The sequence below is a fragment of the Falco cherrug genome, chromosome 16, assembly GCF_023634085.1.
Source record: "Falco cherrug isolate bFalChe1 chromosome 16, bFalChe1.pri, whole genome shotgun sequence".
Classification (NCBI taxonomy): domain Eukaryota; kingdom Metazoa; phylum Chordata; class Aves; order Falconiformes; family Falconidae; genus Falco; species Falco cherrug.
In genome coordinates, this window is record NC_073712.1 from 8,264,247 (window position 1) to 8,285,410 (window position 21,164).

General features: G+C 45.4%; 1 protein-coding gene and 1 long non-coding RNA gene across 6 annotated transcripts in view; one reads left to right on the top strand and one right to left on the bottom strand.

Moving 5' to 3' along the window:
• Positions 1-21,164, bottom strand: part of KCND3 (potassium voltage-gated channel subfamily D member 3) — a 132,763-nt gene that overhangs the window by 75,905 nt on the left and 35,694 nt on the right. The window lies entirely within an intron of this gene.
• Positions 7,287-21,164, top strand: part of LOC114018078 (uncharacterized) — a 181,550-nt gene continuing 167,672 nt past the window's right edge. The window contains exon 1 of the long non-coding RNA XR_003563496.2: positions 7,287-7,407. This is a non-coding gene — a long non-coding RNA (uncharacterized LOC114018078). The remainder of the gene's footprint in view (positions 7,408-21,164) is intronic.

Here is a 21,164-nt window from a genome sequence, read left to right on the forward strand (position 1 = left end):
CGGCAGAGGTGGGGAGACACTGGTGCTGGTGCCTCGGAATCGTGCTTCTGAAGGGGGTGGTGTGATGTGATGCGTGTGACAGGGTGGGTCTAGGGTCTGATGACACCGTTGTTATTTTCTGTCTTGTGTCCTCTGTGTCATATTGGAAGAGGTTTGCAGTGTGGAAAACGAGTTCTGCAAACGTTTGCTTTCTCTTTCCATTGGTCTGTGTCACACCTTGTGCCATGGCAGGAATGATCTCGTGTCTGTCCCACCTGACACGTGCTACCTTCAGTTGCACCGGTACTTGAGAGTTCAGGGAAAATGAAACATTTCATTATTTATTTCCCTGTGGTGATCTCTGTACACTTGAATCACGAGATTTGATTACATTTACATTAGCATGTTAATAATTCATCAAATTATCTAGCCTCTTAAATGCAGCTATACAGGGCATTATCACTAAAAATATGATTCATCTGTACTTGTTTCTGGATGGTGGTCTGTTTGAAACATTTTTGCTTTTCTTACTGCTATGGGCACGCTTGGGAGCCTTTTTGTCGTGTCTCATGTATTTACAGTGTAGGTTGCTAGAGCTGGGAATGTTTTGCATTACATTTTTAAATGAAGATTGTATATATGGAAGCCTGTATATTCTTATACACACAAATGTATCTATATATGTATGTTATGTAGGTTATCTTTAAACACCCCCAAATTTAGATTTGGTTAAGGTAGAAAGCTGCAGAATGGAAATGGGAGGCTCTGAGCTAAATTACGTCAATGATTTTTGATCACAGTGAACCTAGGGACTCACGAAATAGGAATTTTGTGATTAGAAATGCTGTTTTGAATTTTTTTGAAAAACTGCTAGGTCATACTGATAACCCTGGGTTTTATTTGAAAAAGAAGATTAACATCCTGATCACAAGGAATAATTGTTACAATATTTCACGTTGCACTGAAGCTTATTGCTAAAATCTTCTGTTTGACACTGGTGGATATTCTGCTATTTTATCATATGCTGACTTGCATAGGGAATGTAGAATTCTGTCAGGAGTGGAAAGTAACAGTGGCTTTCATTTAAAATAAATAAATAAATAAATAAAGGCAGACATTAATCAAGCTACCTGGGCTTTGCTGTAATGAGGTTTCCATTGTGCCTTTTGAGTACAGCGGAGAAAGACCTGTCAGTGGGTTATTAACCGCTGCATCAGAAAAATGTTGTTACTTTCCCTATAAATGCTGTAACCTTCACCATGATGAAGATCTATCTAGTGCTTGATTAAAAAATGTCCCAAATTCTACAGTAAAAGGAGAAAAGTGTGTTAAAGTTAAGGAAGTTGTTGACAAAGTGGGTCATTAATAATGTTCCGAGGCCTTTGTACAGATGTGGGGGGGATGAATTATCAGTCGCGAGTTTGTAATTTCCGGGGTTTTGTCATATTAATGCAGATTCTTAACCTCCGTGGTTTTGTTTGTGAAACATTCGGTTGGGTTTAATTGCCTGCTTTTCTCCTATAAATATGGTCTGATAATGGGAGTTTTAGAGGCAAATTCATTTTATTGAAATAGATTTTTCTCAATCTTTTCCCATTGTATTATGAATCCAAAAGGAGGGTGATTCAACTGAACACAGTGAGCGTGCTGGGAACTGAAATACTCTGTTCTGGTCCTGCGCTGGGCACAGGGCAAGTTCCTGACCAGAACAAACCTGCCCGCCTCCCCCACGCGCTCTCCAAGTCCATCTGTAATTGTTAGGATGAGCACAGCCGACCAAGAGCCAGGACCCCACAGGCAGTTGCCGCGGGGCTGCACACCCAGCCATCTCCCTACATTTCATGCCGTGCATTTACATATGCATTGGTTTTCTATAAAACGCAGAACGAGAGCAATATTCTCATGTTAACCACAGGTGCCACTCTGAATATCAACACTCCGCAAATGGATGTTGTTTGAAGGGTGGAACAGAGAAACCACACTGAGTGCTCAGGGTAAGTCTAGGACACTTCATCTATTTTGATACACAATTACTGTCCACAGATGCATATAGCCCAGATCTTTTGTTTGACAATGCATGGAAAAAAATTGTATCTAAGTTTGTCTCCCTTGAAAGAATTGATTAAAAATAGCTGTTCTTTCTCAGCCATGATAATGCTTTTTTTTTTTTGTGTTGCCTTGATAAGGACACAGTGAGTTTGTAATGAAAAAGTTATACAAGAAAATAAATGAGGCTTCTCTTTTTTTTCTTTTTCTCCTTCGTTATAAGTGCTTCCACATCAAGGCATAATTATACATTAATTTAACACCTGTTTTGCTTTGAAATTTTACTCTTGTAACATTTTAATGTCCCCCCTGGACAGTGATTCTCATTTCTGGAGAGCTGCGAGGTCACAGAGAAAGTCTGATGCTTCAAGGTGTGCAGGGGATGCTTGAGCTTCTGCTTACTGTCCTTCCCAACCTCATCTCCCCCTGCCTGTGGCTGTTTCCGAATAAAGTTTAACAGCATCTAAACATTCTGAATAGTGTATTCATGCTATTTGCATGCCCATAATTCTAAATATCTTGAGACTAGCTTGTGCCAAGTAGGCATGTGAACAGCTTGCCCAGTCCTACAGCAGCTACCACTGCAGGAAACTGCTCTCCTAATACCTGGAGTGTGTCTCAAAAATCATTCTGACGTAAGATGTCTTTCAGTTACAACTGTCAATCTTTATTATAACCGTTCATTTTCTTAATTACAAAATGATAACCACAGTGCTTTTAATGAGGATGGCAGGCGGTCCCTACACTTCAGTATGTCAGACCTATGAAGGCAGGTGCAGAGCTTCACCCTTAGCCCACTGTTCTGACCGCGGTGACACGTGTGGCTGTGCTTCACACCGGCTCTTCTGCGTGAAATGAAACCTCTGATGCCAAATGGCTAAACAGAACGCCGTTACGGCATGGGGTTAGTCTGTTTGGAAGCCTGGAAGCTGTTACCATCCTCAGAGCTCAGTGTGTTGAAGGTTAGCAGGCGGTGGGGCACGGGGGTTCAGACCCCTGGAGCCCTGAGCCCCGTTATCAGGCTAAAGCTGAAGGTTTTCCTGCCCCAGTACCCAAACCCCGCTGTCCTGGCTTAACCCCGGCTGGCAACCCAGCACCATGTGGCCACTTGCTCACTCTCCCTTACCCAGAGGGATGGGGAGGGGAATCGGGAAGGAATGTAAAATTCAGGGGTTGAGATAAGAACAATTTAAGAGGTAAAGCAAAAGCCACACATGCAAGCAAAGCAAAGCAAGGAATTAATTCCCCACTTCCCACGGGCAGCCCAGGGAAGCCGGGCTCCATCATGTGTAACAGTTAGTTGGGAAGACAAACACCTTAAGGCCAGATGTCCCCCCCCTTCCTCCTTCTTCCCCCAGTTTATATACTCAGCATGACACCGTATGGTATGGAATAGCCCTTTGGCCAGTTCGGGTCAGCTGTCCTGGCTGTGTCCCCTCCCCATTCCTGTCCCCCCCCAGCCCTCTCGCTGGCAGGGCCCAAGGAATGGAAAAGTCATTGGTTTAGTGTAAACATCACCTGGCAACAACCAAAACCATCAGTGTCCTACCAGCCTTGTTCTCACCCCAGAGCCAAACCGCAACTCTGCACCAGCTACTGAGAGGAAAACAAACTCCATCCCAGCCGAGACCAGGACGCAGGCGTACCCCGCGGAGCAGGGAATCAGCTCACAGGGGGCCAAGTGAAACCACCTGGAGCAAGTGCAGGTATTTTTGCTTTCCTCTGCCATCTGCAGAGTAGATGTGTCCTGTGGTGTGGCAGGACCTGCAAGGGAGTTGTGGTTTTGTGTAAAGGAAGGGGATGAGAAGTGCTGTGAGTTCGTGTGCGTATTCTTCGTGCAGTGTGCTAAGAAGCCCTAAAATAGTCTTCCAGTAAACACCCCTTGCCTTCTTTCTTGACAAGAAAAGGAATAGCAAACTCCCTGCTTCTTCCATTCTGACAACTGGCGATTTTCTGTTCAGCTTTTTCCCAAGACGTTATAAATCCCACCTTCTGCTTTTTCAAATAAAATCCCATTTTTACCTCTAAGGAAAGCCATTTGAAACGCACTTAGCAACCGTCAGAGTCTATTTTTAGCTTCTATCAGGGTGTAATGTACAAAATGTAATAATCTCATGCTTGAAGCTTTTTTCCCTTCTTCCCAGAGATGTGAAATTGCTGCAGTTGAATAAGAGTGAGGGAGACGGTGCAGCTCAGCTCTGCCCAGAACTCATTCTCTCTGTTTGTGTCTGTGTATCTCAAGTTGTTCACGTTCACCTTTAGCAGTATGGTTATTTATGGGCAGACCTAGCCACTCTGAATGTGCTGAACAAGGTAAACTAAGAGTATATTTTTAGATTTCTCTCTGACAAAAAGTTCTGTGGTCAAGGTTATTTGTGGGACAGGGAACCAAACAGAGTCTAGAAAGACAATGAATAAACACCTTCATGACTGCCAGAAAGGTGGGGGCATAGAGGGACTGTTTGGCGAATGAAGAGCAACTTCAGGCTCTTCTCCCCTAGTGGACCTGGAAAACTGGGCTGTTGTTATTAAACTTAATCCTAAGATAGATTTATTTTTTTTTTTTTTCCTACAAATGCACTGCGCTCCCTTGGATCCTGGGAACAGGACACTTGCTGGAGATGTCGGGTTTGCAGAAGCTCTTGGGGGGTGTGTGGGGGGAAGATGTGTCTTCCATTAATCTGTCTGTGCTCTCTGAAGGATGATCCTAGGACTGTAGAACTGGGTTGGGCCACTGGTGTTCCCAAATCACTGCTGCGGCATACTGTCTGAGACCTTGGCTAAGTCATTAAAGTCATTAACCTTCATGTGATTTAGTTCATCACTTTCAGCTCATCTTTCTATCCTTTTTTCCTACTCTTAGACAAGGCTGTAATAAAGACAAAGTTTGTCCATCATGATGTTCATGTGTTTCGGGGCACTGGTCTGGGGGAAAGCTCCTGAGGCCGCTTACCAGCTCCAAGGCTTTGTTGGCAGCATCTGGCCTTCCTCTTTGGTATTTGGCACTGCCTTACTAAAATGTGTTTTTCAAGACAAGGTTGTTAAGATTTAATGCTACCATCTAGTAAGTCCAAAAGGCCTCATCCATTTGTGATGGCACACCTAAGCCATCAAACATGAAGAAGCTGATCACAGCTTTGGTCCACACATACTGATGTGTGTGGAGGTGTCGGTATTTACCCAGTGAAGCGACTTCAGAGGGTGAACTCCCAGGGATGCAAACAAGGCAGAAATGCTAGAAGGAGGAGAAGTCTACTCAGGTCAAACAGTCCTTTCCCTGAAGCCATGGGATGATGGTTCTGTGCTGTGTATTTCCTGTCACTTTGTTCATTTTGAGTTTTGAATGGCAGAAGCGATGGGACTCCCGTTGCTCCTTTCTGGAGATCAAGTGACCTCCTGTGCCAGATCAGAAATAGACTTTAAATAATTCATTGAATAAAGTCTAGGATTTTTGTAAATGTCTGTCTGATTCTCCTTGCTCTCTGTTATTCCTGGCTTTCCTACCAACCCATAGAGCACACAGTCACATTCCTCCTGTCATCACATCTACACTGCCTCCTTTGACTCACAGATCGTCGTCCCATTTCTTTGAGCGTTTGTTAAATTTTTCCGTATTCTCTTGAATGAAGGAATTATTTCACCCAGTAATAAGAATTTGATTTCCCCATTCGAGTGTGCTTTGCTGTGGTCTGAAAGAGGACATAGACATTAACTTCCTTCCCGTGGAACTCGCCTTACATCAGTAGTCAGCATGTTAAAGCAAATTGCATGGTACTGTAAACATCTAGAATCAAGCGCTGTTCTCATTTGTATCCGTGCAATCATGCTGAGAAAAATTCAGCCTGTAGAGCTTAAAGACACGCACTTTTAATCCTATGCATTTTGTAAGACTAATAACCTGCTTGAAGGCTTGAGGGCGCACAGCCTGATTGGACAGGATAATGTAGGGTAGCAAAGCACGAGGCAGAGTTCTGAAACATAATTCTGGATGGGAGGAAAACATAGGAAAATTGGTAATATTCCTTAATTCCAAGTGCTCTTGCAATCATATCCTCATTACTGAAAGGGATGAATTTGTTTATGCTGCTTAGCTTCAGGCTGGAAAAGAACATAAGATACATTTCCTTGCAAAGATACATTCCTGTTTTATTTGATGCTCTGAAATTAAATCAGAAGGAATATTATTTAATCAGTGAGAAAAGAAAGAAAGGTCTGAACAGGCATCTAATAAATTCATGGTTGTCACTGTGTGATGTGAGGTCCCCTGGAAAGTTAGGAACTGTTTGAGGAGCCGTCAGGCTTATGTTCTCTCCTGGCATGGCACAGGTTTCAACACCTGAGACAGAATTCCTGAACAGCTCCGCATGTACGCGCCCTGCCTTGGGGAGATACAAAACTAGAACTTTGGTGATTTTTGGTGTTTTGGTTGGTTGGTTGTTTTTTTAAACTGGTGCAAGCTTGATTTATTTCCATCACATTTCTACTCACTGTCTCACTTATGATGAAGTTAGGCCAGATTTATCCCAGGCTAAGCAGGAGTAAAATGTCGCTTCCTTTAGGCATCCACAAAACCTTGTGTGAGCTCCACTTTTCTCCACTGGATGACATAGTTACTCTGGGGTCCTGTGGTGAGTTTGCAAGTTAACTTGCAAGCTATTTTATTTTTTCTCTTTATTGTAGATATTAAAACCAAAGAGGCACATGCATTGATAACTAGTGAAGCCCTGGTGGTGGTACTTGCCAGAATGTTCCTTGTTCTGTGGCTGCAATAGACTTGGGTTTTCTTTTGACTGTTTTTTTTGTGGGTTTTTTTGTTGGGTTTTGGTTTGTTGTTTTTTTTTTTTTTTAATATAACCTTCCTAGTTTGTGTGGATTATAGCATTCCTGGTGGGTGTGTGTATACAGGATAAGAAGAAGCTGGAGTCAAACCCAGAGCCCTTTAAATAACAAAACAAAAACAGCAATGCAAAAGTAGAATTGCATTGTAGCTCATTTAAGCCTCACTGAAATTTCCATTCTGCAGGCATTTAAATGTTGTAGTTACTGTGGCACATCTCATTTTACTTTATTCCCTGGTGGATGTTTCCCTTAGAATTTGGTACAGATGCTGAACAATAAAGCCTGCTGCAAATTGCTTTCCAACTGCTAGGTAATTACAGCAGATTTTATGCTAAATGTAAAGAATGTACTGCTACTTTTTAATAAAGGGAACATCTTTCCTTATCTGATGCTTTAATACTGTCTCGTTTGTCTTACTTTCCAGTGGAAGGACCAGTTGTTCACACCCAGGAGGAGCTGCTGGTATGCCTGCCTTTCCATACTCTTCCTCAGAATCTGTATGGTGCAATGATCAGCTGGAAGTTCAAGCCCTTTGTGTGTTTAGTAAGTAACTTTAAATATTTAATATGACTACACTGAGGCCACAGAGCGTTTGTCTATCTGTACTTGTTACCAAATGGAACAGAATATTTGGTTTCAGCAGGTTTCAAGGATTAACTCCATGTTTTGTCACATTTGTCAGTGTTTACTAACATGACCAGTGACATTATAATCTCTCATACACCAGGCAGAGTAAATATGAAGCTCCTCATCCCTTCTTAGAGGGAGATTTTTCTCAGTGCCTCTGTACACAAATGAGCATCTTGCCCTGCAGCAATAGTGTTGGTGACTCCTCTGTACTGCAAAGCAGATGAACTGAGATGGGGAATCATTTTGTGGGGAGAGACCATCAGCAGAGTGGGGTACCGGGGAGCTGGCTTCTCAAGATATTGAGGAATTCAGTAGCAAGAGGTTTGTCGTGCTGAACAGTGGCACAAGCACTGCAGCCGCCAAGAGTGTGGTGGTTGATGTCCTCCCGCCCCGTCCCTGGCAGAGCTCATTGACCTGGTGTCACGTTCAAGGTCTGTGACTCCAGTGTCTCAGGGGAGCTGGGTCAGTGCAATCTGGGGGAGCGTAGGAGCTGCAGAGGGTTCAGGGGTGTGTGCGTGAGCTGAAATATATTTGAAACCAAGTGAGAAGTTGGTTCCTGGAGAAAAGGAGCTGCCTGTGTGTCAGTGCCTGTGGGCTTGGGCTGGCTGGGTTGGTGGAGTGAGGGAAGAGCAATGTGACCAAGCTCCAGGATTCACTGCTGGGTATAACTCCTTCTCCAGGGCCTGCTAATCAAAATCTCCTTCCATCAGCAATGCTTTGTAATGCTTTTGTAGTGAGCACCTGCGTTTTATTACAGCAGAGATGGCAGAATGTTCCTGCGCTTGGCAGAGGCTGGGGAGGGATGCTGCTGGTGGGTTTTGTTAGGTGGGTAGCTGCATAGCCTCAGCTTTCTCAGGCCACCCTCACATTATTCTGAGGAGAGTATTATGGAGAGCACAGCCCCCCAGGCTGGGGAGAGGGCGTGGAGTATTAATAGGTTGATGTACTAATTGCTTTGAGGGCGGTGGAAGATGATCGCTCGAGGAACTCTTCATTACCAAGTGATGGAAGCAGCGTTGCTGCTCTGCTCCGGGCTATTCAGTAAAGCCACAGCTGCCTGCTCAGCCCTGGGCTCTTGGAAAGCCCCTGTGTGTCTGCTGGGCTGGAGGAAGACTCGAGGCTGTTGGTCGCTGCTGTCAGCCCAGGGCGGGCAAGGTGCTGTGCTGGGGTAGGAGGCAGCCCCACTGCCCCGGGAGCAGCAGGAGCTGCTGCGAGGGGCGATGGAGTCTCCAGCCGGCTCCATCAGCAGCAGGGCTGGGAGCGCTTCCCCCCGCTGCCTGGCCTTGCACGGCAAATGGCAAGGGTTTGGGGCTGTGATCATCTGCACTTGCAGATTTGCACCTGGGATCTATGGTAAGCGTGCAACTGAAACGTATTTTAAAAATGTGACAATCGTTAGAATCTAAAAATTGATCTGAGCCCACACAGGGTGCAAGTGCCTAAGAGTGAATTGGAGTAACATGTTGATTAAACATATAGGGAGAGTAACGTTGCTGTGTTTGAAACCATTGCAACCCTTGAACTGATGAGAGAAGCAGGATACAAAATCAATCCCAACATCTAGGAATCTGCATTGCTAAACTGCATGAGAATCAAGAAAACCTAATTTAAAGATGTTTCCCAACAGAAGGTGCAAGTGTGCAACAAAATGTTTAACACTTCTGTGAAGGAGGGAAATAGTCATGGAGAGGCCATTGAGATGATTGTATAAAATGATGTTCGCAGTTCTCTCAGAGAAAAAAAAACCCACAAATTTAAACATATTAGCCCAGCCAGTAAATCACAGTTTAGTGTTTAATTCTGTGCAATTACTTTGATATTAGTGTGATAATGGCAAAAGACTGTAAGAATATGAAAAAGTAAAGGTAGTCAAGGGTAAGATAGTAGCGTGTTCATGAGTTTCTGTGTGCACAAGTAGTAGAACCTGAAGCTGTAGCTCTGGAAAGTGGAGCTTCGAAAAAAGTCTATGAATGCCATTAGCAGTGGTCACTGAGAGAACTCGGAGGAGCTGGAAAAGCCCTGGGCAAATCTTTGGAGAAATCCTGTTGTCATTTGGAAACTTAAACAGGCAACTCTTAAAGGCAGGAGACGCACGGTGTCCGGCCCCCACCACCAGCAGGGTCCTGTGCCCAGCCGAGTGACGCTGGGACTGTCACACATCCCACGGGTGCTCTGCCGGACCTCGTCGGACACGGGCAGGTCTGGGCTGTTCCTTAGTCGTCCCCTGCTGCCTTGTGGTGTTTGTAGTCACATGCTGCAAGAACCTTTCTAGTGGCTTCCTGACGAGAAGGGGGGTGGTGTGCGGGGTTTGTTTGATAACTGGTTAGCTGTTCTTAGAAGGGTTTGTGTGCTGGTAAAGTGTATGGTGGCAGCAGCCCCTGGTGCCAGAATCGTCTGCAATCAAAGCCTGTGCAGCAGGGCTGGGTGAAAACAGCTTTCAGCTCTCTGGATATTGTCGTGAGTTCTAAACTGAATCTACTGTTGCTGTTTATGACCTTTATCTATTTCCCATTAACTTTTATGTGACTGATTGATGGAATGCAGAAACAAAGAGGTGCAAACACAGCGGTGTGATTAGTGCAGAGGTTTCAAGCTCTGGTTAATGTGTTACCCAGCTGGAGGAGCACCACCAGATTACTCATCCCAAAGGTCCTCACTGGAGGTCCCTGGGGGTCCTAAACAGACCTCCCAGAGCTCAGGAATGCCAAGGCCTGTCGGCATCCACCGATGTGACAAGCAGCTCTGGTAGGCAGCCAGAGGTCTGACCTGCTCCCCTGCCCGGTGCTGGCAGAGGTGGCAGATGAGATTAAATAAAACAAGAAGGGATGGGATAAGGTGAGGTGATAGCACAAGACAGGGGAGAGCGCTCCTGCGCTCCCACCAGGTGACATTATGTTCAAAGCAAATACCCACATGGCTAGAGAGGCAACAGAAGCCCCATCAAGATACTTTCTGACTTCCAGTAACACTGCTGAGTAGTTGAAATGTGCAATTTAACATATGGCTAATAAACTACTAATTAAAACAAATAGGAAACAGTCAACTAATCAAATCTCCTTGTTGCCATATGGCAAAAATCCCTGGCAGCCTCTGAGAGAGGAGTCACCCAGCCTGGGGTATCAACAGGGACCCAGTGACTCAGCAGGGGATTAGGGTGAAGCAGGGAATTCAGGATGATTACTCATCTAGTTGTCAAACACAAAAAAATCTCCTTTTCTCTATTACTTCAGTTGCTGTGAGGCTTTACCGCCGCCCGTCATTTTCCCTCGCGTGACCGGCAGGATGGGTCTGGCATGTGCCCATACCTGCTGCTTTCCCCAGCCCCTGCTCCCAGCTCCCGGTGGGAGAAGGGCGAGGGATGCGGATGAAGGATCTGGCACGCCGCAGTGGCAGCTGGGATGTTCTCCTCGACTGCGACATCTTTTGAGGTGCTTTCACCTGCATCCAGGCTACTGAGAGGAGTGTTTGAGGAGTAGTTTTGTGAATGCTTGCCTAAATACCTGTGAGCAGTCAGTTGGGAAGTGAGTGGATACTCGGAGCCCCAACAAGCAGAGCCGTTCCCCTGCGGCTGGAGGGGCCAGGCATCCCACTGGAGTCAGGCTTACAGATGTGAGGAATATTACTGGGGAAGATCTTGACGGCAATTCTCAGGCTAGGATTTGCCTGCTCGATGTCTTTGGTTGAGAAATCCTGCGTGCTAATGCATGTGGCAGGAGGGCAACCAGGTTGAGGATAATTTACAAGCAGGAAAAAAGCCTCTGAGTGATTCAGCGAGAATTGGCTCTGCTGCACGCACGGTCTTGCTACTGTGTATGAGTGAGAAAGGCACTGGCTCGAGAGTTGAGGTAGCACTTCAGTCTCTGACCCATTACATCCTTGGCATTTCGATCTAGGCTGCTGACAGTAGGCTCGGTTACAGTGCTGAGGCGGTGATATGGCTCTTTAGTATAAAGAACAGTACGTAATGACGCCGCGTGGTGTTTTACATATGGTAAGTGATGGTAGTCAGACTGTTCTATACGGAGAGAAGGTTGGTTAATTAAGCTACATCTTAGTCAATGATATGAATTAAGAACAAAACAGGATGTTTGCCCTGTCTCTTTTATTAACTTACTTCATCTGTGTAACAGCAGCAGCTGGATGACTCACAGCCATTACTGAGGCATCTACAAGCTACTATGGTCACATAGGCTCCAGAGCAGAAGAGCACTTTGAACCCACACAGCCAAACCCCTAGTTTAGCGTGGGAGTCAGTGGATCATTTTCTGTGTGTTTGTACCCCAGAAATCTAATTTGAAACCATTTGCAACAGATGAGCTTTAAACCGGCATGGTAAGTCACAGTATAGATAGTAAATCCTCCCAAGTCATGAAAGCTGTGTCCCCCTTTCTAAATTTATGTGTTCCTATAGAAGGTATCTCATCCTCTCTTGAACAGTACTTTCCAGTTCTTAAATGGAATCATCATTTATAAAGAAGCTATAACTGCATTTTTTCACCCCTTTTACCCTTGTCTTGGTTCAGACCTAAGTCATGTCGCAGGGGATGTGAATGCAATGTAAAACTCTGCGTTAACAGATCATAGCCTTGGGGTGTAGGAAAGGTCATTTTCTATGGGGATGTGAGGTCAAAGTGCCCAAAACATGGATGGTGGGAAAGATTTCTGCAGTGAGAACCCATTACAGAGTTTTTTATTTGACTTCTTTTTTGCAGATGGCTAGTAGGAGACAAAGCTTGATATTCTTCATGAAGTGACAGAGTTATAGCAAAATGTGACAGAAGTGACTTAACTGCCACAGGGAAGTGCTGGGCTGAATCCATCAAGACCCTCAGTGTCCCAGTCATCATCCAGCAAAGCACTTAAGCACTTGCTTTACTGTAAGCACCATTTAAATCAGCGCTGACTTGCTTTGCTGAATCAGGAGCAGAGTTCAGTGTAGTTCAGGAGTCAGTCTGTATGCCCCTGTTTTTCAGCCGCACAGTATGTCCCTTCCACTTTCAAATCCTGTTCTCTTGAGCTGTGAGACTTTTGGACCAGAGAATATCTCTTAGCAACTATGGGCAACATCCCTAGCAGCCTGGTACCGGAGAAAAAGAGTAAACCAGGTCACCTAATAAATAATGAGAGTCAAAAGGGATGACCAAACTTGATAGAAGACATAGAGTTTTTCAGAACTAAGGAAATCAGTCATGAGCCCATTCTAGTTATGGCATATCTACAAGTAGATGGGGTTTTGCCTTTTGCTGCTGAACAGCCAGCACCAGGGTGAGCACGATGTTCCCTCCTTGCCTTAAAGCTGTTAATGGATCCTTGATCTCCTATGGCCCATCTTGGGTTTATTTGCTAGTGAATTCTGCATTGCTTCTCCCACTGGGCATTTAGGTGCCCAGAGTCTGGCAAGACTTCTGAAATTAGTGACTTTCTCTTATATACAGCTATAAATAACACTGTGGGGTTATGGGTGATGGGTTGCATAGGCTTTATAAAAACACTCTGCAATCATATAGCTATAGATTTAGAGAGAAATGTCACACACAGAGTTTTCTTCAATGAATGTGAAACCGTGGAAAGGTAATTTAGTCACATCAAGTAGAGTCTTATCTCCAGGAATGGACTGTGGCTGGACCTTGAGCTTTCACTGGCATCCAGAACTCAGCTGCTGTCTCTTCTTCCCAAGCTAGAATAGTAGCCAAATGCTTAAACCTACACCATATGCTCTCTTTTAGATTTTACTTTTGGACAGGAGTCAGGTTCCTAGCACTTGCCTTCTAAGTGAGCCAGATAAACGTGGAGACGACAGGATGCTGTTGCAGGCAGGGCTGCCCTCCCAGTGGAGATGCAGGAGGTTTAATTTTCCTCCCAAGGGTGCGTCTCAGCCCTTGGAGGGATGAAACAGGCTCGTTTTTTTACTTAGAGCAGGGTTAGCACCAGGCACGCTACCTGGAGCAGCATGATGTATATCGCATGAAATATCTTGTTTGAGGAACGGATATTTCTGCCGTCCATCATTTACAAAAGACCCGTCTGCGGAAACGCGCTGCACAGCCCCGTCCCCCTGCTGCATGCAGAGGGATGCTCTGCCGATGGCAGTGTGCTCTGGACGGGGGTATTTTCCAGGCTCGCCCTTGCTTAAGCCAGTGCTAGCACTGGGTTCAGAGAAGTCACCCAGCAGGAGACGCATCTATTTTTGCAGCAGCTCCCTGGTTTTTCACAAGCCATAGGAGCCTCGTGAATGCTCAGCAACCGCCTCACTCCCCCATCCCTGCCGTCTGAAGCCTGATCAGGGGGTGAGTCATGAGCTCTTGTGCTCCTGGAGCTGCCTCTGCCGCCCGATGCCTCTGCGCCACTGGCCCGCTTGACTCGCAGCGTGGAGCGGACCTTGCACCACTTCCACCCCTCTCTAGCCAGGAGCAATAGCTGTATTGACCTCTGGTCATGCTCCCCAAGGAGCATCCATCGTCTGAAAGGAAAGCGGCATGACTCAGGCTGGCCAGGAGCTGAAAACACGTACAGGTGTTGTGTTTGCCACAGATCTGTGTTAGAAACAGCGTAATCCCTAGCGAGTTATCACCGGTGGCCCTGCTCAGAGCTGTACGTAACCGTAATCTTCCCTACGTGCCCCCCCTGCGCCTCCCCCAGCGCTCTGCCCGGTTTCAGGCCACACCTTTTGTGGCTTTGTTTTTTCCTACCCTACTTTTTAAGGGATCCCACACACATTAGTTTCTCATCAGGCTTCAGAGTGCTCATAATCAGCCCTCTGAGATTAGTTAGAGACCAATGAAGATGCAGTCGTTTTATTTCAATCCTTTCTAAGGCATTACAGGCAGAGCCCTCAGCTGGGGTCTAAACGCTTCTCACTTAGTCCTGCTCCAAAGTGCCAACAATTAGGTCTGTCTGGGAATTGTCCGTGGCGTGTCCATGACACTTTACATGGTTTAGCTCCCGGGGTCTGTGGCTAAGGCTCCGGAACCTTTAACTGGTGCTAAAACCATTTGGCTCGTCGTTCCTTTTCCCTGCACAAGTTACTTTAGAAGGAGCCTGGGTGAGTGTTCAGGAGCTCCGCCAACACATTCACTTTGCATTTCAACCATATGAAAACAGATAGTTGGGAGTGAAAAAATGCTGGTGAATGTGAAAACATGTGGCCACAGGACTCTAGACTCATCTAGTGTTCTTTTGCAAGCGTCGCTGCACTCTGAGGCTTGAAGGGAAGATTTGAAGAATGACAATGAGGTCATTTTTTCAGATATTCACAGACTGCTCTTCAATGTTTGATGAGCAGCATGGGGCTCTCGATGGAAAATGACTATGGAGTTTTACAGGGTTTTTTAGTTTGCTTTAATTTTTATTTATTCCAGGTGGATAAGGTGTTGGGAGAGCTGATTTTGGCTTTCTAAAAGCCTGTCTCCACAAAAGCAAGACTGTATGATACAAGCCTGTCCTTGCCTTACTTTTCCTGGTGCTGTCTGAAGCGCTCTGCTGTGAGTGATAGCAGCCAGTGTTCCCAGTAGTGCTGCAAATGTTCAGCAAAAGTGATCAGATGCGTTTAGTATCTCCAGTGGAGAGTTTGTCTCATGCCTTGTCCATGATTCAGTAAAAATACCCTTGCATAAAATATTTATGAAATACAAATGAAGACTTAGACCCTCAAATATCGGGCTGCGTAATGATGCATTTATCGGCATCGTGGAGTGCTCTCTTCTGCTGGAAATCTGTTTGTAAGAGGCACCGGGGCTGCTGGAGGCCAGGCGCTTCTGGCAAGTGGCCCTGCTCACGCAGCTGTCCGGCCAGGAGCACAGCCTCCTGCCTTCCCCTCAGTGCTGCCCCGTGGCAAAACAGCCTATCTGACATCTTCAGAAAATTCCTCCTGGTTCCTGTCAGGCAGATGAGTGGCTATGACCAAAGCAGGAGCCCGCTCAGGTGGTGATGCCAGCCAGGGGCAAATGGGCAAGATGCTGCTTTCTGCTCTGGACCAAATCAGAACTTGTCATCCCAAATGTGAGTTTGGGACCCCCCTGTCTCTTCTAGTACCCCTTATTTTTCCAAAGACCTAGCTTGGGGGCCCTGCTACCTTCATCTTCCTCCATCCCAGGCTGTTTTCCCCCTCCAGCAGCTGGGGAATTTGTAAGGATGCTCCCAGGGAGCGCAGTGGTGTGTTTCTGGGGGCTGTAAACATCCCACGGACCACCTACCCCTGCCCCGGGGTGGGTGCTGCCGGGTGGGAGGTTTCACCCCACTGAGCCCAGGGTGTGAGCGTGCCGTCGTGCGGTGGCTGCAGGAGGCCATTGTGCTAACACAGCGGGGGGAAACTGCTGCCTGGTATTAGAAGTTCTCTGGGTTTCTTTCATGATACCTGTGTTTTATTCCAGTTGGCAAACACCGGTTTTGCACAAAGTGGCATTCATTCCGGAGTCTTAACCTGATCCCTGCTGGGTTCAAAATTGACAAAACTCTACCTGGCTATTAGTAAGGTACATAATACAGCAGCTAAATATAGAACTGACAAAGGCTGTCCCTGAAATAGTACCAGCATGGGGATAAAATCAATGTCATTTCTTGCACAGTTCCTTGACAGGCATTTGCTAGAAGAGCCTTATCTGTGCCTGTCAGTGATTCTCAGATACTTCTTGATTCCCGTTGGAAATTGCGGAGCCGTCGGTGCCTGACGAAGGGAACAACTGAACCCCTGGGCTGAGCCCTCCCTGGGAAGGAGCCTTCTCCCTCCCTCCAGGGCTTTAATGTGCTCTCCCACACGAGATCGGGGTGTTGAGGTTTGCAGTGGTGCATCTTGGGTCGCTATTTTTTCTTAAATTATATTGTTTCCTTGTGTACTTTTTAGTAAAGGTATTTGCTTCTGTCTGGTAAGGCGCAGTATCCTTTTGGCATTTCAGAAGAGGTGGGCAGGATGAATTATTCATTTTAAAAGTGTGTGACATTATGATGGAGCTTCAGCAAAGTACATTTAAACATTACAAAATAGGATGAATCAGTTTAAACTCATCTGAGCTTATCATATATCAGATAAAATGACTGATATAAAGGCTAAAAAGGAAGAAAAAAAAGCTCTTCTCAAACCATTTCTAAATCAGACTCCAAAGCCTCACCAAATATGAAAGAGGGTTTATTTTCAAATCTTCTAATGCCAAGAGGTTTAGGGAATAATTGATGAAAATACAGGGTTAGACCCCTTTTTGCGCAGACTACTGGGACTGCTGGATCCCTGGGGACACAGGTTCCTCAGGAGAACTTGTGCACAGAGGAAAAGGAGAGGCTCTGGTCAAAGCCTAAAGGGTAATGTGTTAAAAGGCAGCAGAAGGAATCTCATGGGGTGCTTCAGGAGTCTCCTCAGACTTGTCTCTACTCAGTCTCCTTTATTCCACAGCGGTGGGTTTTTTTCTGAAAGCACAAGTATCAATGTTTTTCTAAATCCTCCCGCAAAGTCTTTTTCTACTAAGGGGTCTATGGATCCCTTAACTTGTACAACGGGTGTCTCAAAGTGCATTGTGAATAGGATGTTTAGGTTCAGAATTTATTACAGCCCTTGTTATTTTTATGAAAACTCTGTCTTAAAAGGTCAAATTCTGGGGAGAAATTCTCTCTAAATAGTCCTTCAAACAGAATTTCTGCTTATCTTTATGCTTTAAATGTTGTTCTTTTGCCAACTATAGTTGTGCTTCCTTCTGGGGCACCAGGATGCCCTAAGGTTGGGGTGAGCGTAACAGGCGTTCCCTTGTTGAGGTCCTGCTGGGACCTGGTGTGTGGTCTCTCGCGATTCCTCCGTTTGAGGAGGGCCAGGCTGTGATTCAGCTGGAGCCTTCCTGCACAGTTTTTTTTTCATTTTGTGTTTCTTGTGACACTAAAATACCAAGGCTCTTGTCACCCTGCTCCATCATCTCAGCTGCACTGTCCATGCCAGATGAGAACTGGCGGCTGGAATGCCAAGGAGCCGTTGGGCTGCCTTCCCAGGGCAGTGCTCTGCAGGCTCTGCAGGCTGTCCCCCTTTCTCTGTGCTGGCATAGAGTCTATCCAAATACTTAGTGCATGGCCACTTCTTTACTGTCCGAACAAATAAGGTCTTCCTAGCCGAAAACTAGCTCTTTTTCCCAGCGATAGCTTTATTGCAGGAATAACGCGGACGCTGTAACAAGCGGTGAAACATGTGCTTTTGGTTTCCTATACAATTAATGTAGCTGTTCTGCTTTACCCTGAAATCCCCTGAAAGACTCTTTTTAAAGCTCCATGATGATAAGATGTAAAACCAAGGGTCTGACCCCTTGCGATCATTAGGATGAGAGGGAATATAATCACAAGCAACCTTGGGGCAGTGGCTCCAGAAATCTGTCCACTTCAGTGTCCTGTCACTCACAGTGACAAATGGGAACTGGTTCTGAAAACAGAGACTGAGGGGAAGACTGACCATCAAGGACATTTCTCTATGAACTCAAAAGAATTATAACCTTTTCTAAATTCGCACTGTATTATTTTGACATCAGTTCCTGGTTTTGGTAGAGATGTTTGTTCTTTCTGAAAAGGAAGCGGAACTCTTGCTCACAGTGATGTGTTGTGGTATCGAATCCCTGAGGTTAATTATGTGAAGATGTATCCATTGATCTTGTCGCTTTATTTCGAAACGTTTCAGCCCCCACCCCTCTTGTGTCTTTAAGACCAATGGGAGTTACACATTCCTCATCTACTGCTCTTTACCATTCATTACAGATGCGCTTTTTAAGAATACAGAAATACTGCAATCCAATCAGATTTAGACTTCTGTAATTGCATTCTGGCAAGCTAAATTTCCTTGCAATTTCAATTGGATGCAGTGTTATTCATTAGGTGAGGTCCTAATCTGCTGTACCGTGTTGCTGTGCAACAACTGCTACAATTAATCCCCTGGGTCAGGAAACTGATATAGTCCTCCTGTATATTTGTAATTTGTGAAGTGGTAATGGTTCTTTTTCAAGGAATATTACTTAATATTTAATAACAGTAATACTAATGGACTCTGCATTTTCTACAATTAAACACTTGGAAGAGTGGATTGTAAACTCTGCATTCAGCTATTGCAGTATGGCAATTTTTGAAAGACTTTGTACTTCAGGACATGAATGGAAAAGTAGGGTAATATGATTCCTATGCAATTATGCATTGTGTCCACATACTGCAGCTGCTAAAAGCATTTATCATAATTAATGTAACCACACTGATTATCAAAGGATGTTTGTATAATGATTGATTTGTCACTTGTTGTAAAGCCTTGCAGGACATCAGAGCACAAATTACACCATTTACTGTAACAGTATATGCTTTCAAGCGAAGCTGTTCCTTGGGAGGGTTGGTGGGGCTCTGCTGCTCATTCCTTGCTCTCCAGGTCTCTCAGAATCATTTCTGTGTGATAAAAGGGAATTAGGAGAATTACTGCTAATACTAGGCTTGGGTGAAGGGACAACACTGCCAGACGCTTCACATCTTACAAGAAAACAAAAATCTTATCTTTCCTGACATCGGAGTGAAAGAGAAACACCAAATTGCATTCAGCCTGTAACAAGACCTCTAGAAGGTTTTGAAGTCCCCAGGCAGCTTTCCACCATCACCTTCCATTATTGCCTTTCCTATTTTTAGTTGAATTTCCAGGTTTTCCCAAGCCAATTCTTTTCAGCCATTCAACATTTCTCCCATGTCAGAGGGAAGGACCGCTTTGCATGGTGTTGCCATGGAAACACCTCCCGGGATGGAGACAGGAGAGGAGAATGGTGGAGAGACCAGAAAGGGAAGGTGCAGAAGCCCTGTCAGGTTTCTTTCCTTTGCAGGGCAGCTTGCAGCAGTGATGCCAGTTTTTTTCCAGATTTACTTGCACAGCTCAGAACTCTGTGTCAGAACAAGGGAACCTGGCACGCTGCTGTGCAGGCAGTAAGGGAAAAAGGACAAATATTATCCCTTGTCATTTCATATGCCTCCTCCAAAATCAGTATCTGATTTTCCCGTGGCAATCCACTCCCAACCTGCTCGACCCCTCTCCCCTTTCCTCGGGCCACCTGCACCCTCTGCAGCCCGCGCACAGCTCCTTGCCCGCAGCCTGTCTTGGTGACATGCCACCTGCAGAGCAGGCGGTGCGGCAGCCACACCATGTGCAGAGATTTCCCGGAGTGATGCTTTATTCGCAGGCCACTGTTAAATGGTATTTTTGTAGGGGGGAGAGGGTGTGGGGAGAATTGACATAAGTTATCGCAGTGACTGCGCAGGAGGCATATTTTTAATTTTGAGTGTGCCCATTTTATGTTACTGACTCCAAACCTGATGCTCAGTTCCTCTATCTGAGAGCCTGATCCAGGGCTTGGAGTCAACGGGAGTCTTTCTGTTTTCCTCAGTAATCTTTGGCTCAAGCGTTACTGTAAAAGCTTTTGGATCAAAGTGCATGTTGTGCAGAAAGTCAGACAGGTATAAAGAGCATCTGTTGTGTTGAATCATTTGAGTTTGTGCCATGCTTTAGACCACTTGTGGATAAGCTCTCAGCCTTCTGCTGTGTATATCCCTGTTTAAACTAAGCTTAATGTCTACTTCCCTGATTTTAAGCAGAGGGAAAACTATCGTCTGTGTTTATGCTTCTCCAGCATTGTGGGCTTCACAGAGGTGGTGGGAGTGCAGGGGCTGAGAACAGGGCAGAGAGTTTAAGGAGGGCTCCAAGATGACAAACTCGCCATTCGGTGCTTCTGCAGCCTTTGCAGGACACAGAGATGTCAGTAAAGGGATCAAAAGCCGCTGGATAATTGCTAGGGGTATGTCCACGGATAGGTGGGTGGATGGCTAGATACACAGATGGCTTCAAATGACTACAAGTCTTTGATGTCTTGAGACCTGTCTTTCTAAGATCATGTCTGCGTGATTTCAGAGTTTTCTCTCTTCTTGTCAAATTCAGGAATTTAAACATGCACTTCTCTGGTGGAAGTGCTGACCTGCCGTTAGGTAATGGCCAGGGTAGGATGAAGACATGTAAGCCTCTCTGAGGCTGGACCAGCTGCTTCAGGGAGGCCATGATCATGCTTGCTTGACAAGAGCAGCATGAACTTGCAAAGCCAAAGCAGCCTTTTCCTTCGGAGCGTGGCTGTCTGGTTGTGTTACCCAGAGCCAAAAAGACCTGGATAGCTCTGAAATGCAGTTATCCACAAGAGGAAAAAAAAAACACCCTTCTGGGAAGTGGGTTTGAAAACTGACTCTGTGTCATTATTACAAATCATCTGCTGAGTGTTCAGAGAAGTATTGCAAAAAATTGAGCACTGACTTTACGTTTCATGACTTTTCCCTCTATTTTTCTGGTCATCCATTATCCTGCTTTGATCCCTTCTGGTGTTATATTTTCACCATCACTAGGTTTGCCTCTTTGCTGGGAACCTGAAATTGTGTGTTCAGCTATAGGGTTCAATTTGCCTTTTGTGCCTCCTGCAAATCTTATTAAGTCCTGTTGAATTATATGGGAGAAGCGTGCAGTTAAGTCTGTGGTTTTCAAAATGCATTAGACTTCTTTTCAAGTATGCAAAGTGTAAATGGATTTTGTGCTTTGGGAATGTAGCAGTGTGTTTACAGTTTTGGTTAGATAAAAGGATGCTGAGATGGCCTTTAACATTGATTTTGTGTTACGTTTTTCTCGGCTTTGATATAGCCTTAGAGGTTCTTTT